Source organism: Rhincodon typus, chromosome 6, assembly GCF_021869965.1.
Source record: "Rhincodon typus isolate 14 chromosome 6, sRhiTyp1.1, whole genome shotgun sequence".
In the NCBI taxonomy this organism is placed as follows: Eukaryota; Metazoa; Chordata; class Chondrichthyes; order Orectolobiformes; family Rhincodontidae; genus Rhincodon; species Rhincodon typus.
The window spans coordinates 29,315,614-29,332,215 of record NC_063337.1 but is presented as its reverse complement, the minus strand read 5'-3'; the positions used below and the strand labels follow the sequence as shown (position 1 = coordinate 29,332,215).

At 41.1% G+C, this 16,602-nt stretch overlaps 1 protein-coding gene and 1 long non-coding RNA gene across 4 annotated transcripts in view; one reads left to right on the top strand and one right to left on the bottom strand.

Annotated features, from left to right (window-relative positions):
- The window catches only part of LOC125483318, a 29,538-nt gene extending 25,479 nt beyond the window's left edge, over positions 1 to 4,059 (top strand). For both annotated transcript variants that reach the window (XR_007262269.1, XR_007262268.1), the window contains exons 2-3: positions 834 to 895; positions 2,324 to 4,059. This is a non-coding gene — a long non-coding RNA (uncharacterized LOC125483318). The remainder of the gene's footprint in view (positions 1 to 833; positions 896 to 2,323) is intronic.
- The window catches only part of stard13b (StAR-related lipid transfer (START) domain containing 13b), a 450,686-nt gene that overhangs the window by 124,044 nt on the left and 310,040 nt on the right, over positions 1 to 16,602 (bottom strand). The gene's annotated exons all lie outside the window — the stretch shown is intronic.

Sequence of the window (16,602 nt, the reverse complement as noted above, 5' to 3'; positions counted from 1 at the left end):
TGTGCAGTATAGGTGGATTGGCCATGCTAAATTGTCCATAGTGTCCAGGGATGTTTAGTTTAGACATGGGAAATGCAGGGGTAGGGGAATGGGTCTGGATGGGATGCTCTTCAGAGGTGCGGTGTGGACTTGTTGGGCCAAATGGCCTGTTTCCACACTGTAGGGATTCTATGATTATCAATGGAAGACAAACAGCAAGTAAAGAATCCATGACACCTTTTGGGTGAAATTTTGTGTTCATAAACATGAAAGCATGTTAATGCTGATTCGCATATATAACCTGGAGTTGAGAAACACAGCTTCTTTTTACTGGCTGCACAATTTTTAGTGTTAGATTAGGAGAACTTCAAATCTTACTCTTTCTCAAGCTCAAAATATACCTAAATTGCAAATTGAGATAGCTACTACCTCTGGTACCAGTCTGAACCTTTTCTGTTTCTGACCAACAATACTATGTTAGTGGCCTCTCTGAGCCTCTCTAACTTCTCACAAACACAAAAACCCACCACCCTGCCTTGCCTGGAAAACATTCCCGTTTAGTCATACCACCATGATTATTCAATTTGAAAAATAAGTCAAATTCAACATAGAGAACTTACACAAAACCTTTGTAAATGTCACTTCTGTAACTTATACATAGAATATGAGCTTGAAAATAAAAGTCAAACATCTTAAAGTATTTGGAAGCTACCAGTTTAGCACTTCCATCCTAAGAAACCTAGCCAAACATCTTGTTCTACAAAATTAACCAATTGTACAAATTAGCTGGAATAATTAAAGCTGTACTCAAAATAAATCTTTATTTAAAATATAATTCGTCTTATATATTTCAGGAATCGATTATATCAAGCATTAGTTACTGCAATCATATTTAAATCTGCAAGACTCCAATAAGGTCAGTAAGATTTCATCTAACCAGCAGAGTTCCTGCTACCTGCCTCCCTGTAGTTAAGTATTAGTTAAAGTATAAATGAAGTCAAAAATTGGGCAGAACAAAGGAAACTCAAAATGATGATACTGTATTTATTATGTTCCTCAATTGAATTGTGTTTATCAAGAAATAGGAGCTAATTATTCAGGTCCTCCACCACCAACGCTCAGTAGCAGCAGTGTGTACTATCTTCAAGATGCATGGCAGAAATCCACCATGGTTCATTAGACAGCACCTCCCAAACCCAAGAGCACAACCATTTAGAAGGACAGGAGCAGTAGATACATGTAAAAACCCCCACCCGCAATTTCGCATGCAAGCCACTCACCATCCTGCCTTGGAAATATATCGCCGTTTCTTTGCTGTTGCTGAGTAAAAATCCTGGAATTCCCTCCCTAAGGGCATTGTGGGTTGACCTGCAGCACAATGATTGCAGTGGTTTGAGAAGGCAGCTCACTACCAAATTCTCAAGGGCAATAAGTGATGGGCAATAAAAGCTGCCCAGCCAGCAATGTCCACATCCCACGAGACATTAAGGAAAGTGCCGTCAGCAGCATGTATTTGGGGCCACTGTGTCATTACGTTACCAGTGAAGGGCAACCGTGCAATGCCAGTGCTTGGTTGGATGTTTGGCCAAGGTTTAAAGATGGTGCTGGTGCCAGGGATACCCGTCTATTCTGGGCTATCTGGGGTGGGTGCCGAATTCTTCCAAGACAGTAGAATCAGGCTAGCATTGGATGAGAGGGATCGATTGTTATATGTTTGGTAGTTAGTGAGGCAGTTTGTGACAATATAGCAAAAAACCTCTCTAGGCCTCATGGAGAGTAACTCTCTCTTTAAGACCTGACTGAAATTAACACTTAGTCAAAATATTGTAAGGTTCCGTCCAAAGACAGGTAACCAGAAAGTTTAAGAGCAGCTTAATGCATTGAAATTTAGGGAGAGAATTCTAGAGCTTAAGTCCTGGACAATTGAAGGAAGTGGTCATCAGTGGTGTGAACTAGAAAGTAATGTTGCACAAGAGGTCAGATTGAAAAAAAACGTAAAGAACTATATCAAGCACACAAACTGGTTAACCCCAATAATTTCTCTCTTGTTTGCTTCTAGCCAGCTTGTTTGTTCTTCAGCTGTTACAGTGTCCTGGCAATCTGACAGATGAAACATGCAACTGGGGCCCCATATGCCCACTTGGGAGAATGCAAAACTTACAAAGAGGAGCAGAGAGTTATCGCAGGTGTCCTGGTCATTGTCATATTGCACATAGCAAGCTCCCACAACACAATGACTGTTTTGTTTCCTACATTAGACAATGACTCACATTAGAAATACTTAATTGGTGAAGTGCTCTGATGACTATGAAAGATGTATAAATGTCAGTCTTTTCTTTGACAGATTTGGAGAAACAGATGGAGGTGATCCAGTTCCTCAAACCTGCTGCACTGTTATTTGATGGATAGCTTTACCTCAACTCCGCTTACCCACTTTTCTTTCATATCTCTTAATGCTGTCACCTAACAACAGACTCTCAAACGCAATATTGAAGCTTTCAATTGGCCGACATCCACAACCAATTGAGTATAGAAGTGTGAAAAACTGCTCCATGATTTCACTCTTAAAACTTTAAGTCCCTCCCAAAGGAAATAGTTTGCGTTTTGTCTCTCCTTTATCATTTTGAAGACTGCCAGTATAGTACATTTCAGCCTTTAAAATACAAAGAACTGCAAACAAAGTTTGTACAACCTGATGTTATTATTTAATCACTAAAGCTCTGGTATAATTATTATAAAAGAGGAAGTTAAAGGCTGGACAATCTGCAATACTAACCAGTTGACCAGTCCCATCAATGCACCTTCTGTTGGAATATTTATTTACTGTCGGACGGTATTGGATGTGAATCTATTCCATGGTGTCGAGGATGGAAATTTCCCAATAAAGGGGCCCAAACTCCACTGAGGTCTGCTATTCACAACATGGTGACAAGCGTATGGAAGTAGTCAACTGAGAGTCCGTCTCCAGGACTGCCATATGTGCAGCTTAGTAAGAAAGCCTGCAGCATTGAACCCCAGTAATCACCCCCAGTAAAATAGGCAATCCTGAGGCAGATAGGTTAGCGGAAGAATACCTCAAAATAGAGGCTGCAGAACATTTTTAAAGAGGCTCAAAAATGAATCATTAATATACAGACGCCACCCACTCCAGTGAAATGATTACATCTGAGGATATAGATCTAGTGTTAGGAGAATGCTCTGATGGCTCATCCACCTGTAGCTCAGAAGCCACCTGCTTCAAGTTCATAGACTCCAAGCTCCCTAGGTCTGATGTTGGAGAAGGTCAGTCAGCAAAGAATAAAGTCCTTTAATTAGATCACTTGGCTGCCCGTCTCCAAGGAGCACAATATCTCTTTCTCTCGAACCTTGATGGAAATCTGGGTCATGATGCAGTGCCATCCTGATGGGGTTTCCCTTTTCTTTCCCTTTCTTCCCTTTTTCTAGGCCACATGGCCTCTAAGGCTTCCTCCAACAAGGCCAGGAAGATTCCGACTTGAGACAGTGATCAACTGGTTCTGTCAAGTGTGCTGAAGGATTTGGAGCAGTTACCTATTTCACAACCCACCAATACTAAATATTGAACAAGCTGGTGTTCAAACATGTAAATGTCGGGTTATCATTCTAAAGTTCTGCTACAGATGTATTAATACTGAGATCTACGACATGAGAAGCCGAGAATGGTTTTTCATTAAATCCACACTTATTATACGGAGAACTTTTTATTTAATTCAGCTTTGTATCATTCAAATAGTGATTTTGTTAGTTAGGCTTTTCAGTTTGTTTCATATCGAGACAGACAACAAGCTGAATGATATTGTTAATGAAATATCGAAGAGTTCGGGTCTGCTGGCCCCCTAGTGGCTCAAGAAATTGTAACAGTGTAATTTCATAAAAGGCAATGCTCTTTTCAATTCATTTACGTTCGATTCAGTTCTAAAACTATAATGAGATTTACTGAGTTCTGAATGTTGGGTCTGAATAGCATGGCTGCAATTTCATCAAAAGGACCAGCCATATCACAAACCATGAGAATAAAATTTGAGTGGTTAATGGATCTTATCTGAATGGAAACACCATTTCCTAAGCCTGTATCATTTGTTTACATCAATAATATATAAGTTAAGCATATTATTGGTTCAATAAAATGGAAACAGTCTCAATGTCAGTCCTTGCTTCCCAATGTTTCTGACTGTCAAGGCAGCTACTGTAAGGTTACATGTTTGAAAGCTGTTTTAAATGAGATTACTCAGGTGAGACAGACACAACAATGGTTAGTAGAAGACTCTAGCTGAACACATTAAAAACTACTTTCTCATGGCAATAGATGTAAAAAAACACTCAGATAATCGGCCGGTTACTTCTTTCTATAATATTTGGCCTTGAGCTGCTCTGTCAATTTTACAGAAGTATTATGGTGCTATTATGCCTTTAAGTATTTAAGTATATTAAGTATTATGCCTTTGTATAAGACCTCTAAAATAGAAACACCCTCCTAGGGGCTTTATAAAAATTTGAAGGAAAATATGAGCATCAAGAATAATAGCATACGGATTAGGAGCAAGAGTCAGCCACTGTGCCCCTGAGCAATTTGAGCCTCCTCTGCTATTCAATAAGTCACGTATTAACATTCGTGCCTTACCCCAGCGATGCTACAAACCCTTGGTTAACAAGAATTTGTCTACTTCTGTCTAAAAAATATTCAAAGACTCTGCTTCCAGTATCTTTTGAGGAAAAGCATTCCATGAGAAAAATGTTTTCCTAATCTCTGTCTAAAGTTGGTGACTTTTTTTTTTGAAAACCATGACCTCTTGTTCTTGTTTTGCCCACCACAGGAAACATCCTTTCCACACTCACTCTCCCATGACCCCTTAGGATTTTTGAGAGTGGTCTTACTAATGATTTGTAAAAATGAAGCATTACTGCCTTACTTTTATATTTATTCCCCTGCAATAAATGATAACATTCTATTAGCTTCCTAATTACTTGCTGTACCTGCCTACTAACATTTTGCAACTCCTGCACGAGAACATCTGGGTCCTTTTCCAACTTAGATCTCTGCAATCTTTGAACATTTGGATAACATACTTCTTTTTCATGCTTCCTGCCAATATGAATACTTCACATTTTCCCACACTATGTTCCATTTGCCAGACCTTTACCCATTCACTGAACATATCTATAACCCTTTGTCATCTCTTCATCATAACTTACATTCCAACCTGTCTTTGTGTCAACAGCAAATATAACAAACATACCTTTAATCCCTTTGTCCATGAGATTTATTTAAATTATAAAAAGTTGAGGCCTCAGCACTCACCCTTGTGGCACAACACTCATTACATCTTCACAAGCAGAAAATGACCCAGTTATGCCTACAGTCTGTTTGCTGTTAGCTACTTATTCATCTATGAATGCCAATATGTTTTCTCCTGCAACATTAGCTTTTATTTTCAATAATTATCTTTGATGTGGAACTTTAATAAATGTCTTCTGGAAATCTAAGTACAGAATATCCATTGGTTCCCTTTTATAATCAGCCCTGTACTTCTTAAAGAACTCTAATAAATTGGTTAAACATGAACTCACTTTCACAAATGCAAACAGAGACAGAAATGGCTGGGAAAACTCTGCAGGTCTGGTAGCACCTGGGAGAGAAAGCAGCATTAACATTTCAGGGACCATGACCTTTCTTTAGAGTGATTTAGATCTCGTAAAATGGCAGTGGAGTAGGGCTTCTGAGTCCAGGGCGCATCTGCTCGTCCGCGTTTCCTTTCAATTCTTCTTTTTTCTCTCCTTTTCTTGTGTTTTAAATTTTCTTCTTTTATTTTACTTACCTCTTGTGGAAGAGCTTGATCATGGAGATGGCATTGGTGGTGGCGAGTGAATCCAGCATGGTGGCAGCAGCGGAGGGAAGTTTGGGTCCCCTGTGGCGTCTGTGTCCAGTGCAGATTCATAGAAGCAGTGGCGGAGGTGAGTTTGGGCTCAGTATGAGACACAGCAGCATCGGCAGTTGCTGCATCCGTGAGGTGGACCCAAAGCAGGCTCATGGTTGTGGCAGAGTCAAATTTGGGCTGGTGCTGTGCCCGGTGACATCAGTGGCCTGTGCATTGGCGAGGTACAGCTAGGACTCAGTGGCGAGGGCGTCGGCAGAGGTAAGATGGTGGCAGCATGGTGGAGGGCACTCGTGCCTGGCCACAACGCCCATGGCGAGCATTTAACAAGAAGGACTGCAAAGTTAAACACTTTTGCTTTATTTCTTTATTTTCTGCCTTTATATCCTGTGTTTTGGTTTATTTTTCTGTGTTTTAAGGTGGCGCCAGAGAGTGGTGATGCCATACAACACTTTTCACTGTATTTTTAACAAAGTGACAATAAATCAGTCAAATCAAATCAGGGTGGGAAGTGCATGTGGGCATGCACTGCTTTGAAATTTTGGCACCAAATTTCCAAGATGAGTTTCATGTTGGAAATTCTTGGTATATACTTTGTATTTGTTGCATGATAAATTCAAACCTGCAGATTAATAAAGCGAGATTAGGTAGTAATAAGAGTGATAATGAGCAATAATTCATGTTAACAGGTCTCTCCCTGCTCGCCAGCAAGAATTTCATCTCAATGTCTGGAACACAGATTGAAAATGCAACTTGTTTCTCCCGACATCAAGAAAGGCCTTGCTGGGACTTTCCACACAATTGTCCCAAATTTTTCACACCAGCCCACATCATTCAGGGCCTGGGAAAATTCTGCTTGTTCTCTGTCTCCCTCCTTTTCAAAGTAAAAGATTTACATTCACTATTTCCCAATCTAATGGGACTTTCCCCAAACCTGGGAAATTTTAAGATATCAGCAGATGTGACCAAAATTTTGTTGAAAGAAGTGGATATTTGTTAAAGGAGAGAAGTCAGAGAGATTAAGAGAACAACAATGTTGAGGTCAAGGGTGTAGGGGCACACGACAAGCTGGAATGAGAAGAATGCAAAATTTATTTTTGCCAGGGAAGGCCAAAGTATAGTGAAGAAGGAGTTAATAAAAATGAGGAAGAGTTTCACCATGGAAAGATTAAAAGAATGAGTCTCTAAATTGAGGCTTTGAGGGACTGTGCAAATGTCAAATTTTGAGGATGGAGGTATGAAGAAGCAGGATTCGAGATCAGTTGATGTTTATTGAATTCAGAAGAGGAGGATGACAAGGTAAATATTGATACGATCAAGTGAAGAATTGACAAAGACATTTGTGTGGCTTTCAGCAGTAGAGAGGTTGAGGCACAGGTACACTAATTGTTCAAAATAGTGTTGGAAGTGGGCAGTCTTTACGATGGAGATTATACAGTGTTCAAAGATTAGATAAAGTCAAGGATGGTCCTGGAGTTGGAAAAAGTTTGGATTGTCTTTAAAAAGTGGCTCAACTGCAAGTCAAAAGCAAGGAAAGACAGTTTATGGCTGAGTAGAAAAACAATTGAGTCTTTGCTGGAACAAATTGCAGCTTTTCAAGGAATAAGATGCCAGCAATGGGAAGTCTTAGCTGCTGATTAGAGAGCCGGCGAGAGCCGTGCATTGCTTCGTTATAGAAAGACCTGTTACTACGTGCCAATGAATACCTAACAGGCGAGCAGAGGGCCTATCCCCAAGATCACACCCCTGGTGGTGGAACAAGCAGCACTCATTGTGGAGGCGGTGACTGTTACTAGAAAAATACACACCTAAGTTCTAAGACTCAGATCACAGGTGTGTGGTAGACAGAACAGTCCACAGAGTGGGAGAATTGACAGTGAAGGTAGGACAGCAAGGACCTGACCCATCTCTCCAGATACCAGGTTTCTTAATCAGGCACTGTGCTTTGAAACAATGTGAGCTACAAAGTAAAAACTCCAAGGTTAACTCATCACTCTTGTCACATGGAAAATTGTCCTGTCCTTATGGTGAGCCTTTAACTGGGTATTAATTGCCACAGAGACATTAACTGTATGGTGGGTAAGGGTGTTGGAGGAAGGTTGGTCATGGGTCATTTTACCATGGAATTAAGCGGGTCAGTGGCAGAAAGATGCTAGTGTCCAAACCTGCTACCCTTCTGGTTGATTAAATGCTTTCCCTACACCAAACTCACCACAGCGAAGATCACAAGATTTAGCTCTTCAAACAGAAATTTTGCTAGAACAAAAACGAATGCTACGATCATCGTCAGGATGATGTCACCAAGGACAGCATGAATATGAGGTGCCCAAGGGCAGTTTATTGGACAGAATCCTGTAGTGACAATGCCGAGTTGAGCATCCCAGGCTGTTGTCTGAGGAAAAGGAGGAGATATCATGGTTCCTGGCACTGATTTCTAAATTCTCTGGCCACAAGTGAGTGACTGAGGATTGGAGGACCACTAATATTCTGCCTTTATTAAAAATGGAGATAGGGATAGATCAGGAAATTACAGGCTTGTCAGTCTAACTTTAGTGACAGTGAAATTATTAGAAAGAATTCTGAGGAACAGAATATAACTGTTCTTGGACAGACACAGATTTTTTGGCCTGCTGTGTTCATCCAGCCCTGCACCTTGTTGTCTCGGATTCTCCAGCATCTGCAGTTCCTACTATCACAGATTAATCAAGGTTAGTCAAGATAGATTTGTTACGGGAGGGTCACGTTTGACAAACTTGATTAAATATTTTGTGGAGGTAACCAGGAGTGTTGACGGGAGTAATGCATTTGATGTAACCTACATGGACTTTAGCAAGGCTTTTGATAAGGTCCCTCATGGCATACTGGTCAAGAAAGTAAGAGCTCAAGGGAACCAAGGCACAGTGACATGTTGGATCCAAAATTGGCTGAGAGGCAGGAAGCATAGGGTGACAGTAAGTCTGTTTCCAGTGGCGTTCTACTGGGTTTGGTACTAGAGTTCTTGCTGCTTGTGGTGTAGATTAATGATATGGATTTAAATGTAGGGGATGTGATCAAGATATCACCATGGATAACACAACAATTTATAAAGTGGCAAATAGTGAGGAGGATAGCTGTAAACAGCAGGAGGGTATCAACAGACTGCTCAGTCGGCAGAGTAGAGATAACTGCAATTCAATCCAGAAGAGTTTGGGGTAATGCACTTGGTAAGTGTTAACAAGGCAAGAGATTACACCATGCAATGTAGGACCATGGAATGTATAGCCACAGATCCCTGAAGGTAGCATTACGGGTTGATAAGGTGGATAATAAGGCATATGGGATATGTACCTTTATTAGCTGAGACATATAATACAAGTGCAGGAAGGTTATGCTGGAACTGTAGAAAATGCTGGTTAGGACAAAACTGGAGTACTAGGTGTAGTTTTTTTTTCAAATATTCATCCACCAGATATGGGTTTGACTGGCTAGGCCAGCATTTATTGCATATTCTTAATTGCTCATGCTTAATTTCCTATGCTTAATTGCCCAGAGGACAGTTAAGAGTCAACTGCATTGCTATGGATCTGGCAACGCACATGGGCCAAACCAGGTAAGGATACCAGATTTCTTTCCTTGAAGAATAGTAGTGAACCAGATGGGTTTTTAACAACAATCAACAGTGATAACATGATTGTCATGAGGCCAGCTAACTCCTGGCACTGGAGAAAGATGAGCTGGTCACATGGCAAATGGCACAAAGGGATTCACAGGAGCAGGTGGAATAATGTGCTATAGTCATAGAGGCACTATAACTTTGGTTTGGACCATTTGGCACTGTGGCAGGGCACAAGCAGTCCGAGGAATGGTGAGGAGTCGGGTGAATAGAAAGGATAATTAAGTTTAAAACAAATTTGGCAAAGAAAGCTGAAATTATCACATACATAAAGAATGGCATCACCAATAATGTTGATTCCTGTCAACAGCCGGAGCTTTGTTTATGATTATATAATAATGGCAGCTTCAGGAGTCGGATTAGATGTGTTAACATTTTGACATGTTCTTGAACAGTTGAGTATTAAACAATGTACTGAGCTATATTCTGTCAGCATATACAGGCATTTAGCCTAACACAGTAGTTCCACATGATCCCTTTCATCAGACTACCCCACATCTGATAATGTTCTATTGACACAAACTCTTTGAAGGACTGTAGATGCACCACACTCACCAAACAAAATCTACAACAGGATCTTAATTTGTTGAAAGCTATTAAAGAGTTCTTTTTTCAGCATTAAAAGTGTACCATTTTTGAGAGGGACAAAAAAGATGGGTCCTATTTATTCAAAGCAGTAAGGTTTGTGCTTCTGATCGCCTTCAGAAAAACTGCCCACAGAGAATTAGCAATCTCTGGCCAAAAGAGGGTCCCCTTTTCCAATGTTACTTTGATTCTGTTGTAAGTTTAAGAGGAACTCCAGCAACAGTTATATCATCAAGCAGACTAAGTAGTACATTCTTACAGATGGAAAACAGGGAAATAAAAAACAAAGTTATTCTTTCCTTGTTAACCATTTTATGGAGCAAAGAGATGTACATATGGGTTAATGTTAAATACTGATATGTCAAATCATTCTTGATAAAAAAATGTTTTTGTCATCGTTGAAAAATTTGATATTCTACAAATTTGAAATTGGTTTCATTTAACTAAAGAGGAGGAGCAGGAATAGATCAAACGGTTCCTCTAGTCTGCTCCAAGATATGTTATGATCATGGCTGATTTTCTGCCTCAATTCCATTTTTCTGCCCAATCCCCCTTTCCCTTGATTCTTGGAGTGAGCAAAAATCTGTCAACCTTATCATTAAATACATTCAGTGATGATACAACCATGAGTCTTTGGGCAAGGAATTCTAATGATGCACAACTGAGTGAAAAAAATTTACAGAAACACACAGGTAGGCCATTTGGCCCATGCTGTTTGCAATCCCATCTCTAATGAACACCACAACTTAGTGGAATTTACTTGCTTTTCCCCCTAACCCTTGTACATTGTTTCTTTTCAAATAATCATTCAATCCCAATGCCTTGCATCCGTCAATCCCAATGCCATGCTGCCTCCACTGCACTTCCTGTCAGTGCATTCCAGACTTGAATCTCTCATTGTGTGAAAAGATTTTTGCCCACATCACATCTGCTACATTTGCAAATCACTTTAAATCCGTGCTCTCTTGTTCTCAATCCTTTAACAAACAAGAATAGTTTCTCCCCATTTACTCTATCTAGATGCTTCATGACTTTGAAAACTTCTATCAAATTTCCCTTTATTCTTCTCTTGAAGGAGAACAATCCCAAACTCTCAAATCTATCCTCATAAGTCAAAGTTCCCATTCCTGAAACCATTCTTATAAATATCTTCTGCACTCTCTTCAACCTGTTGACATCCTTCCTATATCATGGTGCCCAGAACTGTACACAATACTCCAGCCAAAACCTAACAAGTATCTTGTATAAGTTCAACATAGACTCTGGTTTTATAGTCTATGGCCCTATTTATAAAGCGTAGGATATTGTATGTGCTTTATCAACTGGTGTTCCCCATCTGTCATGCCACCTTCAGTGATCTGTTCACATATACCCACAGTTCCTCTGCTCCTTGTACCCCCTTAAGTACTGCAGCCCTATTTTGTAATGACTGTCCATGTTTTTCTTGCTGAAATGTATCACCTCACACCTCACCACATTGAACTTCATCTGTCACTTAATTACCCATTCCACCAACTTGTCTATGTCTTTTTGGTGTTCTTCACAGTCTACAAGTTTACAGCTACAACTCACAGTTTACAAGTTCCACATTTTGTATCATGTGCAAACTCTAAAGTTGCTCCCTGCATGCCAAGACCTAGGTTATCAACATATACCAGAAAAACCAAGGGTGCCAGTACCAACCACTGGGGAACTTCATGCCAAACCTTGCTTCAGTTTGAAAAACATCCTTGGAGTACTCCTCTCTGTTTCTTCTACTCAGCCAATTTTATATCCATCATGCTATAGTCCCTTTTATTCCAGGAGTTATAATTTTTTTCACAAGATGTTGCCGGCACTTCATCGAAAGTCTTTTGATATTCCACAACAATAGCATTACCCTCATCAACCCTTTTTGTTAGCTCTTTAAAAAAACTTGAACAAGTTAGGTATATATGATTTTCCTTTTAGAAATCCATGCTGGCTTTTTCTAAACAACCCACTTTTCTCCATGTGACTACTATTGGCATCCTGAATAATTGTGTCCGGTGACTTCCCAACTCTAAGTTAAACTGACTGGTCTGTACTTGCTGGGCTTATCCTTACAACCCATTTTAGACAAGGGCATAATGTCTGCAATTAAATATTGCGCCAGAATCATCCTGAGTCTACGAAATATTGCTATTTCAACTTCTACTTTCTTCAGTATCCTTTGCTGCATCTCATCCAGTCCCAGCGCCTTATCAAATTTAAGCAATAGGTTATCCAATACTTCCTACTTATCAATTCTAGACCCTTCCAGTGAAAGCGCTTTCTCCTTTGTCTCCACGTCCTGGCTAGCATCAACTTATTTGGTAAAGATAAATGCAAAATGTTCATTTATCACCTCAGTCATGCCTCTTATCTCCAGGTCCTTCAGACACCTAATTGGCCATACATATGCTTTTACCAGCCTTTTACTAAGAGGTAACATTGCCATAATCCTGCCGGACCATAGGGCTGGTCTCTGATAGAAAGAGACGAATGGTGTTGGTTTAACCTAAGGGTCACTGTGCCTCAGGCGAGGGGAGATATTGAGAAGGAGAGTCCTTCATGGTAACCTCAGCCTCTGAAGGAATTGAACCTATACTGATAGCGTCACTCTAACCCTTTTACTGTTGATTGTTCATAAATAAGACTTGGGATTCCCCAATTTAACCACATGATGTCAAGAAAAAAAGTGACAAATGAAGTTTTTGACAATGCTATCAAGCAGTACCTGCTCAGCAATAATCTGCTTACTGATACTCAGTTGGGTATCTACAGGCCCAGTCAGCTCCTGATCTCATTTTAACCTTATCCAAACATGGACAAAAGAACTGAATTCCAGAGGTGAAGTGAGAGTGACTGTTCTTGACATCAATGCACCATTTGACCTAGAATGGACTGAAAGGTGCCCAAGCAAAACTAGAATCAATACCACTCGGGGGAAAAGCTCTCTGCTAGTTAGAGTTATGCCTAGAACAAAGGAAGATGGATGCAGTTGTTGGAGGTCAATCATCTTAAAACCCAAGACATCTCTGCAGGAGTTCCTCAGGGTGGTGTCGTAGGCAAAACTATCTTCAGGTGCTTCATCAATGATCTTCCATAAAGTCAGAACTGTGGATGTTAGTTAACAATTACACAATGTTCAACACCAATCACAATACCTCAGATTGTAAAGCAGTGCATATCCATATGCAGCAAGACATCGACACCTTTCAGGTTTGGGTTGACAACTAGCAAGTAACAAAGTGGAATCATCAATGGATACTTTTGCAAATGGAAAGCAGTTTTCAGTGGTGATCCACAGGGCTCAGAATTGGGTACCTTGCTGTCTGTGATATATATTAATGATTTAGATTTAAATGCAGGAAGCATGATTGGACATTTAGACAATTCATGAAAATTGGCCAGGTAGTTGATAGTGATGAAGATGGTTGTTGACTAAAGGATGATACCAATGGTTTGGTTGAGTGGCAAATGGACTTCAACAGGCTAATAATTGTGTAGACTTTCAGCCAAGAATACATAATGAAACATTTGCAAAATGTGCAATGCACCATCTAGCATTAAATGTGATTTTGAATTTGGACAACATTTGCTGGAATAATTCTAAGTGCGCAAAGAATTATGCTGACACCCAGTTTGGGATTGTCAGTTGGGCTGTAGTGTAGCAGTGAAGCTACATATATTAATTCACAGGGCCCTGTTTCTTTTACACAAAAATAACATGCACACCCACTGTACCAGTTTCAACTCAACAAAGTAGGTGACAGTCATTTGCTGGTTTATTTTTCATGGCAATGCCTTGAACAATCAAAATCAACCCACTTGGTTTAAAATTTAACTAAAGTCTAACAATTATCTGTAACTCATCATTGTAATAGCCAAGTCTTTTCATTTTTGTGCTTTTTAAAACTGTTGACTAAAACGAGAAACAACTGCTTTAAAGCCAGGTATTTACAAGGATGGCTGTATGATTTAAAGTAAGTGAATCTGTTGTGAACCCTGTCTGTATAGCTGTGGGTTCCAGCAATGTGCAGATGAACTGAGTCAAGGGGTTATTTACAAGAGAAGCTGATTGGTGTGAACTAGTGGCCAGTTATCAATGACAACGGTCCTCTGCCTGTCAACGATCATGACTGACACCTGAAGAAGGAGCAAGTCTCCGAAAGCTTGTGTCTTCAAATAAACCTGTTGGACTATAACCTGGTGTCATGTGATTTTTGACCTCGTCCACCCCAGGCCAACACCGGCACCTCCATATCATGTCAACAACCATGTGATTGGTTGTTGGATAACTCATCAGCTTGGGAGGTTAGCAAGACAGACAGAAACCTGTCAGACCAGAAAAAAAACCAGTATGTTTGCAGCAGTTAAAACTCTTTTAGTTCTCTTTAATAAGCCACATTAAATCTGAAGAAAACCAACTTACCTTTCCTTCAGTAGAGGCTGCAGGTTGTGACTTTGAATTGGAAAAGTCAAAGACCTTTCTCAAGTTTAGCATGCCACACTGCAGACCGTTGGAAGTATTTCAATGAAAAGGTTGTGGAGAAACCCTGGGGTTAGCAAGGAAGTTAAATGACTTGGTCAGCTATCTGGGGAGTTAATTACCGAATGTTTACAAGCTTGAGCTTTATGATAGAGAAATAGATGGTCAGAGGCCACTAATTGGTTGATTTCTGGAAAGCAGATGTCACCCTTCCACATTATACAGGGGTTCAAATGCACATCTGTCAATGTGGTCTACTGCATCCACTGCTCCCGATGTGGCCTCCTCTACATCGGTGAGACCAAGCGGAGACTCGGAGACCGTTTTGTATAGCATCTGCGCTCTGTTCGCGACAAACGCCAAAACGTTCCAGTTGCGAACCATTTTAACTCCCCCTTCCACTCCCTGAGTGACATGTCTATCCTGGGCCTCCTCCAGTGTCACAATGACGCCACCCACAAACTGGAGGAGCAGGACCTCATATTCTGCCTTGGGAGCCTACAGCCAAATGATTTAAATGTGGATTTTACCAGTTTCAAATTCTCCCCACCCCTGGCCTCCTCCCATGACCAACTTTCCCCCTCATCCCCGCCTCCTTGACTTAACACAACCTGTCCATCTTCTCAGAGATAGTAGGAACTGCCAATGCTGGAGTCTGAGATAACAAGGTGTAGAGCTGGATGAACACAGCAGACCAGGCAGCATCAGAAGAGCAGGAAAGCTGACATTTTGGGTCTGGACCCTTCTTCAGAAATGGGGGCTCTAAAATAAACAGAGAGAGGGGGAGGCGATGATGAAAGGTCGAAAGAGGAGCAGATAGGTGGAGAGAAGATGGACAGGTCAAGGAGGCGGGGATGAAGCCAGGACAGGTGTGTGTAGGTAGGGAGTTGGGATGGGGGTTGGTCGGGGGAGGGAGGGGCAGGTAGGTGGGAGGGAAGATGGACAGGTCAAGGAGGTGGGGATGAGGCTAGTAGGTAGGAAGTGGGGGTGGCGTTTAGTCAGTGAGGTGGGAGGAGCAGATAGGTGGGAGAAAAGATGGACAAGTCGAGGAGGCAGGGATGAGATGGGCTGGTCTTGGAATGAGGTTGGGGGAGGGGAGATTTTGAAGCTTGTGAAGTCCATTGGGCTGCAGGGTTCCCAAGCGGAATATCAGATGCTGTTCCTCCAGCCTTCGGGTGGCATCATTATGGCACTGGAGGAGGCCCAGGATGGACATGTCGTCCCACCTATCCGCTCCTCCCACCTCACTGACCAATCCCCACCACTGCCTACGTGCACTCACCTATCACCATCCCACCTACCTTCTCCAGCCCCACCCCTCCTCTCTATTTATTTCTGAGCTCCCTTCCCCCTTCCCATTTCTGAAGAAAGGTCCTGACCCGAAATGTTAGCTTTCCTGCTCCTCTGACGCTGCCTGGCCTGCTGTGTTCCTCCAGCTCTGCACTGTGTTATCTCCTAGCAGAGAAAAAACTATTTTTTGTAGTTTGCAGAAGTCTCCAGATTGTGAGAGTTGGTAGAAATCCTCAGGCTATCAGAATTAAAAAGAATCAAGATCATCACAGCTGGAAAGATATCTTTAGGCCATCAGAGCTTAAAGCAAGCATTAAGCTGCTTCAATAGTCCAAGGAGAAGAGTCAGGGAGAGTCATTTGGATAGAAAATCAAAGAGTGAAGATAGGAGTGATACTTTACTGAGATTGAGTGGCTATAAAGGTTATTACGAGGAAATGCTGTTCACGTTGCCTGGCCTGCTACGTTCCTCCAGCTTCACACTGTGTTATCTCTGACTCCAGTATCTGCAGTTCTTGCTATCTCTGACATTATTGTTTTGTGGCTTTTTCTACCTACCTTTCATTACTAGGGCCTCATGTACTTTTTTGACCATCCTGATCTCTCTTTGTTTATCTATGTTCTTGAAATATACTCTTATTATTTGCTTTTCTCCCAAACTGTATTATTACTTAGAGACAACAAAGTGCAGGGCTGGATGAACACAGCAGGCCA